The following is a 17,657-nucleotide window of genomic DNA, read 5'->3' on the forward strand; positions in this document are numbered from 1 at the left end:
AGCATGGCAGCAACACATGACAGCATGGCCACAGCACAAAACATGGTCAAAACATTATTGGGCACAGACAACATCAAAGGGTAAGAAGGTAGAGACAACAATACATCACATGAAGTAACCACAACTGTCAGGGATGTGTGTGCCTTGGGGAACTTTAACAGAATATGACTGGCAGAACGGGTGTTGTATGTGGAGGATAAGGGCTGCAGTAGACATCTCAGATAGGGGGGAATGAGGCCTAGGAGGGTTTAATAAATAAGCATCCACCAGTGGGTCTTGCGACGGGTATACAGAGATTAGCAGTTTACAGACGATTGTAGAGTGCAGTGATGGCCGAATGGTAAAGAACATCTAGCCGCTCGAGAGCACTCTTACCCGCTGATCTATAAATTACTTCTCCGTAATCTAGCATGGGTAGGATGGTCATCTGAATCAGTGTTAGTTTGGCAGCTGGGGTGAAAGAGGAGCGATTACGATAGAGGAAACCAAGTCTAGATTTAACTTTAGCCTGCAGCTTTGATATGTGCTGAGAGAAGGACAGTGTACCGTCTAGCCATACTCCCAAGTACTTGTATGAGGTGACTACCTCAAGCTCTATACCCTCAGTGGTAGTAATCACACCTGTGGGGAGATTCTTCTTACCAAACCATATGACCTTTGTTTTGGAGGTGTTCAAGGTTAAGGGCAGAGAAAGCTTGTTGGACACTGAGAAAGCTTTGCTGTAGAGCGTTTAACACACTCAGCTGGCCCCTCCCCAGATTTTAAGACTACACTACAGTGCTTTACAACAGTCAAATGTCATGTAAAGAAACAATTTATGACAACCGTGCAATGACAGCTTGTTCATAGATAATTTTCAGGAGATTGTAAACTCCATTGGAATCGTTCCCATTGTGTATGTTCCCATGCATTGTCAATGGACCGCATGGTGCATTCTGGGCGATTCTAGGACAAGAAGAGCTGTCCTTCATGGGAATGTATGGGAGGAGTCAATTGTGTGCCAGCTCAAAAAAACAACATTAGCATGAATTTCGTCAACAAGTAAAAAGTAAATATTTTCAGAGATTTGAGACAATTAACTTGTTCTCTGTAATATCGCATAGCTTTGAAATTGTTACATCACGTACTTTCATGGAAAATAGGCTGGTTTCTCGATTCATACCCTGATTTTGAGGGATTGCTTGACGATAAGCTTAGCAACCACGTGACTCAGCATGACAACATGAACACTGTGCCAACTAACTAAGCCCACTAACATAATAGCCCTAGACAGTAACAGTGTTATTTTTGTATGAAGGATGAGTCAGTGTTGACTTTGGCGCCAGTCCAGTGTTTGCACATATGTAGCACAGATTGCTTGCTAGCTAGCTAGGCTAACTACCTTTCTGGCATGATAGAGCTTAATTACATTGCTGGTTAGCTAACGTTAACTCACCCCATTCCGTACAAATGTGCGCAACCGCGACATTCAAACGAGGCTGCAAAGAAAAATTAATGGGACTGTGTTGACTTCAAAATCTGGGGTGTGAACTACGTTTCTATTCAAGCGTTGATCGACATGGTAATGGCTCTATAGTTTTGGAGAAACGTTGAAAAAACTGACCCTCCGTTACATCGTGACGTGTCATGTCGTAACGTACAGCACGCATAAAGAAACTATTTCTGTCTTACAATATCTGTCCACCAGGTGTAGCACTTCTCATAGTTAAAAACAATAAATGGACAGTGACGGGGTAAGGGGGGATACCTAGTCTTTTTTTGCGTCATCATTGCATGCGATCATGACTCTCAAAGCCTCTGTTTACTTCTGAAGATCACTTTAGCAACGCCCTAAAACCCGATTCAAATTCGACACAAACCGTCAAATATGTATGTAATGACACATTATATAAACTCTTTATAGTGTTTTATTTACATTTTAGAGGCGAAAAGGTAATAAATTGGACAGATTGAGTGAAAGGCTGAATGATGTTCAATGAGCAGCTCAGAGCGCCCTCTTCAGGCAACCATTGAAACATTATAAAAAATAACTGCAAATGAGCACACGTATTTGTTAATTCTATGTACACAATATCGGTGCTTTAAATGGTGGAATAAAGACTGATACAAATGTTTCTGTGAAAGGCTAACATCTGCAGATAATATCAGTCGGGCTCTAATTAATTGTGCATTTAATTTAACACATGATTGACCTATTGCTGTCCATTTCACTTGATGGATTTCACAAACGACGATCCAGCATCCAAACATTTTTTAAGAGTAATGTGTGAGTGAGCATGTCTAATGATCTGTGTGGAGCCTCACCACCAGATAAATGACTGTTCATTTTATGTGTGACTTCAGCTACACAACAAATTTCCGTCAAATGTTGATTTTTTTAACTGTGCTGTGTGTATCCTCACCACCAGGATGTCTTGGCTGATCTCCAGCCCCCAGTGTGCCAACTCCATCTGGGCCTCTGGGTTGATGTTCTTCAGGAGCTGCTTCAGGGAGTGGGTGTGCTGCTCACTACTCACTCACATTGATGTGCATTGTCAGGTCCTGGGACGGTTAAACCGTCACTTTCATTCTATAACAATATAATTACTCTGACTTTGCCCTTCCCATTTAATCTCTGACGTGTCTGGGTTCAAATAGTATTTGTTTCCCCATCCCCAATACTTGGAGCACTACATTCAGCCTGTCTGGATTGCCAGCTGGGTTTATGGTGTACAATTTTTGGATTATTCAATTTATTTAATTGAGGCAGGAAAACTCAAGTAAGCACAACATTTGAAAGAAAACAATAGTAACCAGCTAATGTGTTATCAAATGCTGCGTTATCAAAATCACTGTGCTACCTTCATGGACTGTGGATGTCACAGAATGTAAATGTCACAGAAAACCCCCCAGGGAATAGAATGCATTGCTGACACAATGATTTTACCGTCATGGCTCGGAAGTCCGTTCTCATTTGGTCAGGGATTCCAGTCATGAAGGAGAGCTAAGGCAGAAGCAGGATCATGCCGGTTATGACTTGCTGTAAGATAAAATCAGTAAATTAAATAGAACGTATTGTATCTATATGGAGAAGAATGTCTCCAACTCCTCAATAGAAACTCAAAACGACTATTTATAAAGCATGTGTGATAGTAGAACATCAGTAAGAGCTATGAAAACAGAGTATGTTGAGATGAATCTCAACACTGACTCGCCCCATAACGTGGCCTTCTGTTTCAGGGTTGTTGGGTGTGTTAACGTCAGCAAACGTGTCCTGCGGAATATTTGTATCTTTCCCCCTTGCTTGGACCTCTTTTTGGGTGGATGGATAAGAATGGGTTGAGCCATATCTTTTATGGTGATGCCGTAGTTTTTGCTGTTCATATTACAGGAAAAAGGTTGTAATACACACATAGGAAATGCACTTGAATAACACACACGGCTCTGTTCAAAAACATAGATTAGTTGCCTGCTTGAGAATGAATGAATGGGCAACTTCAGACCCGGCCTTACCTGTAGTCGGCCATGTTGAAGGAATCTTTATCTTTGCATCTTATCATGCATATTTTAGAGTATTAGACAAGTTAGTCAGTGACGTAATGTAACCATTCTTCTAAGTGGTTAGGTTGAACTCACATGCAGTCAAGGACAGAGTCGTTTCATAGCACTTTGTGGGACACATCCACCTGGAGGTACAGGCTTCTGCCAGTGTGCATTCTGCACATTGAGTAACCTGGCCACACCTGCAGCCTAGAATATGAAGATGGAAACCAAGTGGCTTGAGTCAGCTGCTATTATCCTAGAGATTTCAGTTGGAGTATAATTTCTCAGTCTGTGGACAATTTGAATTCCTTCCCGATGTTCCCAAGTATGACTGCGCTTTTTGGAACATAATGATTCCTCCCCACATGCTTCAGTCCCAGGATCCTCATTAACCTTGACAACACACTGGGAGAGAACACTAATGTCTCGTCTAACCAGACAAATTTAACATTTGGTGTAGCCAGCCAGGCTTTTTTGGGGGGTTATATATTTGATTTGTAAAATTAGCTACTTCAGTGAAAAAGCTTTTTAGGATTTAGGGATAAATTGACCGTTTTAAAAAGTCTGGCCTCATGTGTAAAACATTTGAGGCCTCCCAAGAAAGCAGTTTTTGCTTGAAGCTATCAAACGAGCACAACAGATGACTCCATGAAGAGAACAAGGGGAGATTAACTAAATTCAGATGACATGCACTTAGGGCAGGTTTTCCCCCAGAGAACGTCTCTCATAGGTAGACCACAGGCCTTTAAAAAAAAAACACCTCCAATTTCTCAAAATGTAAAAAGGTCAATTGGTGGTGGACCATTAGCGGCTCATATTGCAGCACTGGGGTGTATTTTTTTTAGACCAAATGGAAGACAACATACTGTAAACAGGGAGGGACTACCTGAACCTGTCCAATAAGAACCAATGTTTTCTGTTGTAAAATGTTTTGCTATGATGTGCCCCAATGAAGGCTGCATTGTTATTTCTACAGCAGATATTTTTCACAGGACTGTTGCTCTTTTTTTCCCTAATACATGTACTTACGTGAAAGTGACATGGTACTGAGACTGCCTCGTTTCTGCAGCCAATGGTGATATGGTTTGAGCCTATGTGCAATGTTGCTCCTTTAGTACCAATCTTTTGCAATGATTTACTGAAAAAGGAGAAAATAACCGTTCAATGACTAGGTCCTACAGTCATAAAACACACAGTTCATAATATAATGAGCTCCAACAGTAGTGGGACAGTGACACATTTGTTGTTGTTTTGGCTCTGTACTCCAGCACTTTGGAATTGAGGGTATTTTCATCCATATCGGGTGGACCGTTTTAGAAATGACAGCACTGTTTGTACATAGTACCCCCATTTTAGGGGACCAAAAGTATTGGGACAAATTCACTTATGTATATTATAGTAAAAAGTAAAGTATTTGGTCCCATCTTCATAGCACGGAATGACTACATCAAGTTTGTGACTACACATTTGTTGGATGCATTTGCCGTTTGTTTTGGTTGTGTTTCAGATTATTTTGTGCCCCGTTTTAATGAATGGTAAATAATGTAGTGTCATTTGGAACCACTTCTATTGTAAATAAGAATATAATGTTTCTAAACACTTCTACATTAATGTGGATGCTACCATGATTACAGATAATCCTGAATAATGATAAGGGAGAAAGTTAGACTCATAAACCTCGAAAATGCTAACCTCCCCAGTCATTGTAATGGTGCGAGGTTAGCATGTTTTGGGGATCTGATATTTGTGAGTCTCTGTTATGAGGTGTACACGAGGTGATGAAGTTACACTTGTATGCAATTTATTACTAAATGTTTGCCATAAGATATTTTATAAAGGCTTTCTGCCAGAAGTCAAAGAGCTCTGGGTGAGTTTTCTGTACAGCTGCCATTTTTCCCCTGTGCTTCCTACTAGCATTTTTTTCTCCTCTTTGGTTTTTCTCCCCTCTGCTCCATGTACACATGCTGCTCTTCCTTTAGAAAATGTATGCATTACACCTTTCTTTATTTTGCACAATTTCTCTTGTAAGTGTCCAATCACCAAAAACGACATTCGGTAGCTACTAGCCATGCTTGTTTAACTTTATGAGCTGGATTTGCCTGTCTTTGCAATTAGTTTGTTCGTTTTCACTCATTAGAATTGAGCTTTTAGTTTGTACTAATTTAGTTTGCATTCTGGTAATAGCATTCTGGTAATAGCATTCTGGTAATATAGGCTTTTCTTGCACTTTTAGCGCCCCCTTGTCTGCTATGCTGTTAATACCGTAAATTCCGGGATAAGAGAAGGACGGTATGACAATATAGAAATCTGGATACCGCCCAAGCCTACCTTATAGTCCTTGGAACATTTCAAGTCCAAAGTGCTGGAGTAAAGAGCCAAAACAACAACAAGAAGGGTCACTGTCCCAATAGTTTTGGAGCTCACTGTATACAAATACATTTCTGCCTCATCATTTGATTGCCTTCAACAACAGTAAAGTCATTTATAGCAACAATAACAACATCATTTACTTCATAACAATATATGTTTTCAGAACATGGTTTGACCAATTCTGGTATTTAGTACTTACCAGGTGGCCTCCATTTTAAGTTCTCCCTCAGTTGGACATCTACCTGGAGCCATGTGGGCCTCTTTGGGTGGGGAAGAGGGGAATCAGCGAAGACAGGATGGGGCCAGGAGGAAGAGCAGGGGCCACAGTGGGCTCCCTCCCAGTAACCAAGGGGGCATTGATGCTCGTCCCATTCCCATCATCTGAGATGGCAGACCTCGGCCAAGGAAGCTGCAGACAGAGACAGACACATTACAAGTTCTTAGTTGATCAAAAACACCATCCACAACATAAGTGTGACAATATGTAGAAGAAAATAAAAATTGGAAAATATTTAAATATGTTTTTATATAACTAATAAGACCTATTATCTAATTAAATATTACTGCTTATCAATTTGTCTGAAGAGAATGGCTCTATTTGTATTGTCTGGCCTAGACAGTTCCTTGAATTATTATAGGGATTGAACCATGACAATGACAAATCACATTAGGGCTGCACAATTAATTGCAATATTGACATATGCAATACCCATATTGTAAGATATCTTTATCGCAATATTTTGAAACAGCCAAGCCTGGTCCTGGCCGTTCTGCGGCCCTAAGCAAGGCAAATAAATTGCCCTCCCATACCCCTGCAAATCTAGAATAGTCCCAGTAAGATAAATGAAAAAAATCTGAACCAATCATAGACGTTTATAATTTAGTTGAAAGCCGGTCCAGACTACATCCCCAAAAAATGACGACCAGTCTGGACGACACAAAAAAAGAGGGGCGGTCCGGACAGGATAAAAAAAAGACGTCATTGATCACTGGGGTATAACCTACAATGTCAGCCTGCAATGAAATTGTATGAATGCCCATTCATGTGGTAGGCCTACTGTTTGTAAAACAGGCAGTTGCGTTGGCTTTATTAGTCCTGATTCCTGTGACTACTGGATTTGGCTATTTAACAATAGAACCACCTGGCCTTTCAGCATACAGTGCATTCAGAAAGGATTCAGACCTGCTGACTTTTTCCATATTTTGTAACGTTACAGCCTTATATAGCTGAAAATAGCTGTGCAGCAACGCTCCCCATCCAACCTGACCGAGCATGAGAGGATCTGCAGAGAAGAATGGGTGAAACTCGCCAAATACCAGTATGTCAAGCTTGTAGCGCCATACCCAAGAAGACTCAAGGCTGTAATCGCTGCCAAAGGTGCTTCAAGAAAGTACATTCACTTAGGTTGGAGTCCTTAAAACTAATTTTTCAACCACTCCACAAATGTCTTGTTAACAAACTATAGTTTTGGCAAGGACACAAATATGACACAAGCAATTTTTCCAATAATTGTTTACAGACAGATTATTTCACTTACAATTCACTGTATCACAATTCCCGTGGGTCAGAAGTTTACATACACTAAGTTGACTATACCTTGGAAAATTCCAGAAAATGATGTCATGGCTTTAGAAGCTTCTGATAGGCTAATTGACATAATTTGAGTCAATTGGAGGTGTACCTGTGGATGTATTATTCACCTCAAATCTGAAAACCACAATAGAAGCTAGCCAGTTTACTGGATAACGTTAGTATTCAGCTAACCACTGTTGGTGGTCATGAAGTATCCTTTGGCTCGAAAAGCTATCGCCAGTTTTGTACAACGCAACTCAGACCAGAGCATACCGGACCTATTTTCTCTCCATATCCCCGGACTTCTACCGCAAGCTCTGGACATTTACACCTGGATCTTGCAGCTAGCTAGCTGCTATGCGAGTGACAGTGACTATTGCGTACGTCGGTTCAGGAGCAAACATAAATTATTCCAGAGCTAGCCAGCTGAAGTGTTCCATCAGCCACTCCTGGGCTACAATCACCTATCCAGACCTGTTTTACTACCGACACGGAGCCCCACTGGGCCTTCACAACTGGACTACCGACGTTATCTGCCCGAGGGAGTTATCCAACTGTCCCCTCCGTCGCGACGTAACCTGAACGCCCATCTGTGGCCCGCTAATCGTTAGCTGTCTTATCGGCTGTTATCTGAATAGGTCTATGCAACAATTTTCTTGGGTCACTATAACTATATAAATTTTGCCAATTGGCTTGGTCCCCTCTACCACACGGAACCCCACTAATCTACTGACGGAAACGCACGAGGTGGCTAAAAACAGACCTCCATCCTCTGCTAGCTTGCTACCCATGGTCCGGCTAGCTGTCTGAATTGCCGTGACCCCAACCAACCTCACTACTCACTGGACCCTTATGATCACTCAACTAAGCATGCCTCTCCTTAATGTCAATATGCCTTGTCCAGTGCTGTTCTGGTTAGTGTTTATTGGCTTATTTCACTGTAGAGCCTCTAACCCTGCTCATTATACTTTATCCAACCTTTCAGTTCCACCACCCACACATGTGATGACAACACCTGGTTTCAATCATGTTTCTAGAGACAATATCTCTCTCATCATCACTCAATGCCTAGGTTTACCTCCACTCTATTCACATCCTACCTGTTACTGTAATTTAATTATTCCAATATGTTTTCATTAATTGAATTTCCTTAATCTATTTTATGAGAATTTGTAAGATTCTTGTTTGCATAAAATAGACGGAGACCAGTCTTTTCAATAATAGGTAACAGAATTTATTCTCGGAGCGCGCTGCCACGTTACCACGAGCAACAGTTTATATACAATAACATGACGTCATTTCATTGCTTCTAAAAATGAATCTCCTCCTCCCGACCAGGTCAAAGGGAACTTTAAAAGTTCATTCTGAGTTCATTCTGACCACCTAGCACATACACAAGACACACAACACAACTGAATTAACTTTGGACTCCTCACCATTATCGATCACCACTTAGCTGACAGTTCTAATTAACAGAACCTAGGAATGCACTCACTGCCTTATCTAAAACACCCCAGAGCTCAGTTTCGTCGGTTCAACCATAGGTTAACTACCTTATCTGTTTACTTAATCCGCAAACCATTCCGTTCTTCCTAGTTGGAATGGTGTTCATTAACTTTAATTACTCCTTGTCCGTGTCACACAATCCCTTCTTATGAACTCATATTGTTAATCAGATATGCATGCTCATCAACCGATCACTGCCTGCACCTGCCCGCCCGTCCAGCATCACTACTCTGGACGGTTCTGACTTAGAATATGTGGACAACTACAAATACCTAGGTGTCTGGTTAGACTGTAAACTCTCCTTCCAGACTCACATCAAACATCTCCAATCCAAAGTTAAATCTAGAATTGGCTTCCTATTTCGCAACAAAGCATCCTTCACTCATGCTGCCAAACATACCCTCGTAAAACTGACCATCCTACCGATCCTCGACTTCGTCGATGTCATTTACAAAATAGCCTTCAATACCCTACTCAATAAATTGGATGCAGTCTATCACAGTGCCATCCGTTTTGTCACCAAAGCCCCATATACTACCCACCACTGCGACCTGTACGCTCTCGTTGGCTGGCCTTCGCTTCATATTCGTCACCAAACCCACTGTCTCCAGGTCATCTACAAGATCCTGCTAGGTAAAGTCCCCCCTTATCTCAGCTCGCTGGTCACCATAGCAGCACCCACCTGTAGCACGCGCTCCAGCAGGTATATCTCTCTGGTCACCCCCAAAATCAATTCTTCCTTTGGCCGCCTCTCCTTCCAGTTCTCTGCTGCCAGCTGTCAAACACATCTCCCTCACTAGCTTAATAACCTGTTGATGCCAGGAGTTCCTCTGGAGGAACACCCTCCCCCCCGTTCAGCTCAAACGGTGGCGCATGGAACGCAAAAATATTCTTAAAAATATTTAACCTCCACACATTATTAAGTCCAATAGCTCAAATGAAAGATAAACACCTTGTTCATCTACCCAGCATGTCAGATTTTTAAAATGTTTTACGGCGAAAACACACCACACATTTATATTAGACCACCACCGAAACAAAGACAAGCGGCAGCCATTTTGTCCCAGAAAATATAAAATTATAAAAGCAGGATTAAAAAATAAATCGCTCACTAACCTTTTGAAAATCTTCATCAGATGACAGTGATAGGACATGTTACACAGTACATTTTTTTTTTTTCAATAATATGCCATATATATCCATAAATGTCCATTTACAGTGTACTCATGTTCAGAAATTACTCAAAAATGCCCGCAGGAAACCTAGGTAGCTCGGCAAGATAACGTAAATAGACATCATAAACTTTGGCTAAATATACATGTTCTACATATAGTTAGAAAGATACACTGCTTCTTTATGCAACCGCTGTGTTAGATTTATTTTTAACGTTACAGAAATCGCACACTATTTCATATGCTGAGGCAGCGCTCAGTTCCAAGCTACATTTCCACGTAATGTTGGAGTCAACAGAAACACAGATTTAAGCATAAATATTCCCTTACCTTCGATGGTCTTCGTTCAGAATGTTCTGGAAGGGTTCATACTTACCCAATACATCGTTTGGTTTCAAGTCTTGCGTCTTTGTATTAGCTACTGCTAATAACATCAGCTGAAATGCACCCAAAACGTCCTCCGGTCCGGATAAGTTGCGCATCAAAACTTCAAAATTACACATTATATGTCGACTAAACAGGTCAAACTAAGTGCAGAAGCAAGCTTTATGATGTTTTAGACGTGCAAAACAAACTTCAATTCAACCGGGCATCGTTTGCTCTTCCCAGGAGTGCTGGAACAAAGAAATGGCTGTGACCAATTCGCGCCCTGACGCACAGGTTTTTTTATCGCGACACTTACTCCAACCACTCCTATAGGGCCAATTCTCGCGCGATTTGAACGATTGAACGCTCCAAAGAAAGAGGACATCTAGTGGAAGAGATGGAAAGTGTCCCCAGATCCATAAGTGGTCGGGAAGGGTGGGGGCATGACGTCAAAGTTGCTCCAACTTTCATGGCCACAAAAACTAGTTTGGAAGAATGCATGCCCTGTGAGTTCTGCTATACTTACAGACATAATTCCAACGGTTTTAGAAGCTTTAGAGTGTTTTCTATCCAATAATAATTATTATATGCATATATTAGCAATTTTTAATATTTTTTTTTTTCAGTTTACTAGGGGTACCCAATTTCTCCAAAGGGGGCGTAAATCTGCCTGGCATCAACATTAAGCACCAGCTGTCAGAACAGCTCACAGATTACTGCACCTGTACATAGCCCATCTATAATTTAGCCCAAACAACTACCTCTTCCCCTACTGGATTTAGTTATTTTGCTCCTTTGCACCCCATTATTTGTATTTCTCCTCTGCACATTCTTCCACTGCAAATATACCAGTCCAGTGTTTTACTTGCTATATTGTATTTACTTCGCCACTATGGCCTTTTTTTTGCCTTTACCTCCCTTATCTCACCTCATTTGTTCACATCGTATATAGACTTATTTTTCTACTGTATTATTGACTGTATGTTTGTTTTACTCCATGTGTAACTCTGTGTTGTTGTATGTGTCAAACTGCTTTGCTTTATCTTGGCCAGGTCACAATTTTAAATGAGAACTTGTTCTCAACTTGCCTACCTGGTTAAATAAAGGTGAAATAAAAATAAATAAAAAATCTATTTCATGGCCTACCTTCAAACTCAGTGCTGCTTTGCTTGACATCATGGGAAAATCCAAATTAATTAGCCAACAAAAATTGTACGCAAGTATAAACACCTTGGGATCACGCAGCCGTCATACCGCTCAGGAAGGAGACGCGTTCTGTTTCCTAGAGATGAACGTACTTTGGTGCCGAAAGTGCAAATCAATCCCAGAACAACAGCAAAGGACCTTGTGAAGATGCTGGAGGAAACAGGTACAAAAGTATCTATATCCACAGTAAAACGAGTCCTATATCGACATAACCTGAAAAGCCGCTCAGCAAGGAGGAAGCCACTGCACCAAAACTGCCATACAAAAGCCAGACTACGGTTTGCAACTGCAAATGGGGACAAAGATCGTACTTTTTGGAGAAATGTCCTCTGGTCTGATGAAACAAAAATATAATTGTTTGGCCTTAATGACCATCGTTATGTTTGGAGGAAAAAGGGGGAGGCTTGCAAGCCATCCCAACCGTGAAACATAGGGGTGGCAGCATCATGTTGTGGGGGTGCTTTGCTGCAGGAGGGACTGGTGCACTTCACAAAATAGATGGCATGATGAGGCAGAAACATTATGTGGATATATTGAAGCAACATCTTAAGACATCAGTCAGGAAGTTAAAGCTTGGTCGCAAATGTGTCTTCCAAATGGACAATTACCCCAAGCATACTTCCAAAGTTGTGGCAAAATGGCTTAAGGACAACAAAGTCAAGTTATTGGAATGGCCATCACAAAGCCCTGACCTCAATCCTATAGAACATTTGTGGGCAGAACTGGAAAAGCGTGTGCGAGCAAGGAGGCCTACAAACCTGACTCAGTTACACCAGCTCTCAGGAGGAATGGGACAAAATTCACCCAACTTATTGTGGGAAGCTTGTGGAAGGCTACCTGAGACGTTTGACCCAAGTTAAACAATTTAAAGGCAATGCTACCAAATACTAATTGAGTGTATGTAAACTTCTGACCCACTGGGAATGTGAAATAAAAACGAAAGCAAATAAAAGCTGAAAAAAATTATTCTCTACTATTATTCTGACATTTCACATTCTTAAAATAAAGTGGTGATCCTAAATGACCTAAAACAGAGAATTTTTATTATGATTAATTGTTAGGAATTGTGAAACTGAGTTTAAATGTATTTGGCTAAGGTGTATGTAAACTTTCGACTTCAACTGAATGTCAATGTCATTTTTTTCTATTAAATACATTTACAAACATTTCTAAAAACCTGTTTTTGCTTCGTCATTATGGGGTATTGTGTGTAGATAGATGGGGGGGAACTATTCAATCAGTTTTAGAATAATGTTGTAACAAAATGTGGCAAAAGTCAAGGGGTCTGAATACTTTCTGAATGCACCCGCTAGAGGACATTGCCAGGCATCCTCTTTAGCATATGCATCAGCTGCATATCAACCTGCAAGGTGCGCAAACATGCTTGATAAATAAATGCTTGATAAATAGTGCATAAACTATTGTAAAGGATAAATTGCTTGAAGAAATATTCATGGAGATATGTCAATAAAAAAAGTACAACAAAAGTTTTGTTTCGATAGAGTCAAGAATATGTTTTGTATAATTCTACAAAGTCCTACAAAAATGTAGGCCTATAGACAAAAATATTAGTGTCATCCATTTGATCAACTTTATTTGTAGATTTGATTAATATAATTATAATAATTCTAAAAAGTCCAGTTACAGCTTCTTTTGACAAAGTAGAAACTGAAATGATGACGATGATAACCATAATAATAATAATAGCCAGATGCATAGGTGAAAATATTTGCAGTATTCCTAAACAAAAGCCCCAGTGCATTACCAATTGTAAAGGATGAATTGCATAAATAAATATTAATGGGAATATATTAAATGGCAAGATATTAAAACAGTCATTTGTTGATTGTGTCAGACACTGTATTGTGCCCATATACCCATGCCTTTACACATTAATCAATTGCGTCTTCTCTTTATGCTTCGGGTCCACAGTCAGCACACAGCTGACTATGGAGCCCCACAAACAAAATGGCTTGCACTGCACACTTTTCATGGGCCTTGTTTTGTGTGCACCTGCCGACTTAACATCGTGTCTTATTTGTCCCAAGTAAGTGAGCTGTGGTGGTTGAGGAAGGAGGAGGGCAGGACCTGCTGCCTTGGCGGCCGGCTTGGCGGCTGTAGCTTCTTTCTTGGCGTTCATGTGGTTCTCACAAAGCTCACATGCCAGATCCAGTGGGATGCATGGTGCTGAGGATGCAAACACTCTTATTTAACATCTGTACACAGTGTTGCTTTAACACTCTCCATCACTGATGTGGAGTACAGCATTGCTGGTATGTTGTTTTGCAGCTCCTGCCTCTGTCCATTGTTCCGAGCAGGCTAGTCTTCTTTGCAATCAACTTGTCTGCCAGGGGAATTGATGTGAAGAAGTTGTCCATGGTCACATTTCTGCCTTTGCCCATGTAAGGCTCCACGAGTCTCAAAACCAGTCTCAGAAAGGTGCTCACCCGCTGGCCTGGTTTCATCTTTCCCCTGATACAGAAAAACATTGAGCAAGTACTTGGTTTCAACATCGGCGGCTAACCAAAACGTAACTGAAATCATTTATCAGTTTCTATCTGGCGACAGAATAACATATTGTCATTTTACATTTATTATGTTTTGCCTTTATTTATTATGTTTCTATGTTTTTTCTTAGTAGCCAGAGCAATGCTGCCGCACGAGTGGCCATGAGAATAAGCTCAGGCTTTCTAGGTCCGTATCTTATAATTGGTTCAGCCTACGACTCTCATCTCCCCAAGGTGCCAGAATTAGTGATAACAGGTGTAGGAACTGTGCCTAACTTATTTCTGGTGCCGGCTCCTTTTTCACTAGTTCCGACTGCAAATTGTGGTGGACCCTGCTCGCAGTGCTAACTGTTAGGTTCTAATTATCAGAGTAAGAACTCAACGGACACTGTGAAAGCTCAAACCAAGTTTATTCTTCCCAAAGGATCGAACAGCTGAACAGACAACATATTCTTCACACAAGCACTCACATTTAACCCTTTCTCCTATGCTGATTCTCCTCCTACACTGTGTCTCCTCCTACATATCTGAACAGCCAATGCATCTCTGTTGCTAGACAGAACCTTAGTGATATGTTCTTCCTCACTTCATCTGACCTGTCCTCTGCCCCAAAGTGCTCACTACTCCCCAACTCACGGCTGTCATGGTGACTGGTATCAGACTGTCTCTTCTCCCAGAGGATCCCTGATGGCTAACAACAACAACATATCCTGACAATGTAAACGTTATACATTAACCTCTCTCCCTCAGTGACATGAATAAGTATATTTAATATTCTCAGAACCCAACAGTATCAACCCGTAAGGCATACGGTCAAATTATTTGCTGCTGGTAAATGGGCATAACACACTCATCATTACACTATTGTCTTTCTAAATTAAAATCAACATTTTCACCCTCCTTATCATTGTTAGGCCTAATTTAAATTCAACTGTGAAGTAAGGTGCACAATTATCAGACATTTGTAATTAATTCAGTGAGGAGAGAGAGACGCATTAGCACCTGGCTCGGTACCAATGTCCTACAGCACATTGTCTTGGCGGATGAAGTTAGCAATAAGTGTGGGGGTGGAAAAAAAAACTGGTAAAAAGACTAAATACTTTTCTGTTTGTGATTTAAAAATGAGCAGACATTTAGTAAATGTCAGGGATGGAGCAGGATTTATTTTTTTGGGCTGCTTTTTAATTGATTTACAAAATCAAATGGCTGGCAGTTGGCCTATGGAGGTTCTAGTGTTAAAGGGATACTTTGGGATTTTGGCAACGGTAAACATTTTATGTCTCTGTATCCAGTATGAAGGAAGTTTAGAGGTCATTTCACAAGCCAATGCTAACTAGAGTTAGCGCAATGACTGGGAGTCTATGGTATCTCCTAGCATGCTAGCAACTCCCTTCAAACTACACGCAGACATAAAAATGGTATCCACAAGTTCATCTGACTCTGGGGAGGTAGATGAAGGGCTTCATTGGCAAAATGCTGAAGTATCCCTTTAAGCTCTGAATATCAGCTATCCAACTTTATAAGGAGTTATGAGCCTATTTGTTCAATGACAATCAATGTGTTTACACAGCGGGAAATGCAGAAGTATTCTCCTTTCACTATGATCAGCTCGTTTGTACAGATACAAACTTGAAACCACTGATCATGACAATTTAGCCCATGGGGTGAAACTCTAGTACTGCAGTTGTGAGTAGCCTGACTGTCCATTCCATATTGCCTATTCTACTTTGACCTGTCCTGTTTTTAGGATATGGTGTTCGTAGGGCTGTCCGACAAAAAAGGTTGTCTGTTCTTTCAATATATTGACACATCCTATGTGTTTTAAACAACTCAATTATATTCACTGAGCTTATCTGATGCTTTAAAGCACACAGTTAGATTAAATAATTAAGACACACAAATGACTAGAAGGAGTCTGACCAGCAATTGATTTGATTGTGCCAGGCTGGGCTCAGACTTGCTGCGCTGTGTTAAAAAAAAAAGAGTACTGAGTGACTGTGACTAGCACCCATTGTCTCTCTCTCCTCCCTGCTGCAGTGACCACCACAGAACAGTATTTATCGCGCTGTCCATGTTGCTGATGCTGCAATGTAATCACAGCCATTTCTGACTGAAAAGTTCTGTTACCGAAATCCCTCATTTGTTTAGGAAAAACATTCCCTATTCCCTCAACCCTTGCTCTCTTTACGTGACATGTATGCATCGCATGCATGTGACCAAAGACCTATTCGCACGGGACTAGTATTACTAGAGAACGTTGGTTATGTAATTATTATGATGATTCGGAAGGAATTAGTTTTTTCCAAACCCAGTAATTTTTTCCAATAAATTGAATGTTATGAAGGTTTTAGTTCTAGGGCGCGAAGATACAGTATTGCAACATGTCCAGGTGATGGGGCCACACTGATAACTCAAGTTTCTAAACCATACCATCTTTCCTATAGAGTCCTCATTATATTTGATTGAGGAAGTGTCATTAGGATATATTTTAGCGAATGCCCCCCAGCATTAAGTTGTGAGCTAAACAGTGCAATTGCACTTGAAATGCATTTTAAGGCTATGGATGAGAAAGTTAACATATAATTTCCAAACATTTAGGTCAGATGTATGCTACTGCTTTGTGATCTATTAACAGCAAACGTTGCATTAAATAGGCCCCCCAAAAATTACTGGTGCATTTGGCAATATTCAATTCATACTTACAAAAAATAGAAACAAAAGCATTCACTGCGAAAGTTGATAGGCAACATGTAGGCCATTAATTTATAACTTATGCACAGCACTTAGTTCAATTTATCGAATCAGTTATTGTTTTTTTGCGCAAAAAGCGAGCAACACCTGTCAAAACTCAGACATTTCTCTCAAAACACAGGGATGTTGATTCACACGGGACTAGTGTTATCAGAGGACCTTGAAGTTGGCCAAAAAAACAGTAGGTTATTTTGTCTAGAATTGTTACTCTCCTGCCATTTAAAAACTACTGACATGGCAGATTCGGACGGGGCTAAAATTACAGATGTGGTGTTTTGTGGTCGCACATAATTACATTACCTGACTCTCCCAGTAAAGCTAATCCTGTCCGAATAGGGCCTGACCTATGTCAGATCTTAATCACATCAATATATTGGTTATAAACAAACTCTGAACACGTAACGCATGACGGCGAAAGATGACAGATGACATGACAAACAAAAATTGAATTGGGGGAATATTTAAAGGTTGCTCAGGAGGCAAAGGAAAAGTCAGATGTGTGGAATAAATGTGACTTGTTGTGGAAAATCCTGGAGATCAAGAAAAGGTAAGGAGCAAGTGCTGCATGTATATTATGAGTGCCAAACAGGTGCTGTATAGATTACAATATAATTTTTATGAAATTTTGGAACAATGTAAACAACACTAAATAAAGTATAAGCGTACGAGAGTCTAACTTTTTTT

The 17,657-nt window shown here is 40.6% G+C and overlaps 1 pseudogene; it reads right to left on the reverse strand.

Annotated features, from left to right (window-relative positions):
* Window positions 1-17,657, reverse strand: part of LOC110535092 — a 33,265-nt pseudogene that overhangs the window by 4,410 nt on the left and 11,198 nt on the right.

This window comes from Oncorhynchus mykiss, chromosome 11 (genome assembly GCF_013265735.2).
Source record: "Oncorhynchus mykiss isolate Arlee chromosome 11, USDA_OmykA_1.1, whole genome shotgun sequence".
In the NCBI taxonomy this organism is placed as follows: Eukaryota; Metazoa; Chordata; class Actinopteri; order Salmoniformes; family Salmonidae; genus Oncorhynchus; species Oncorhynchus mykiss.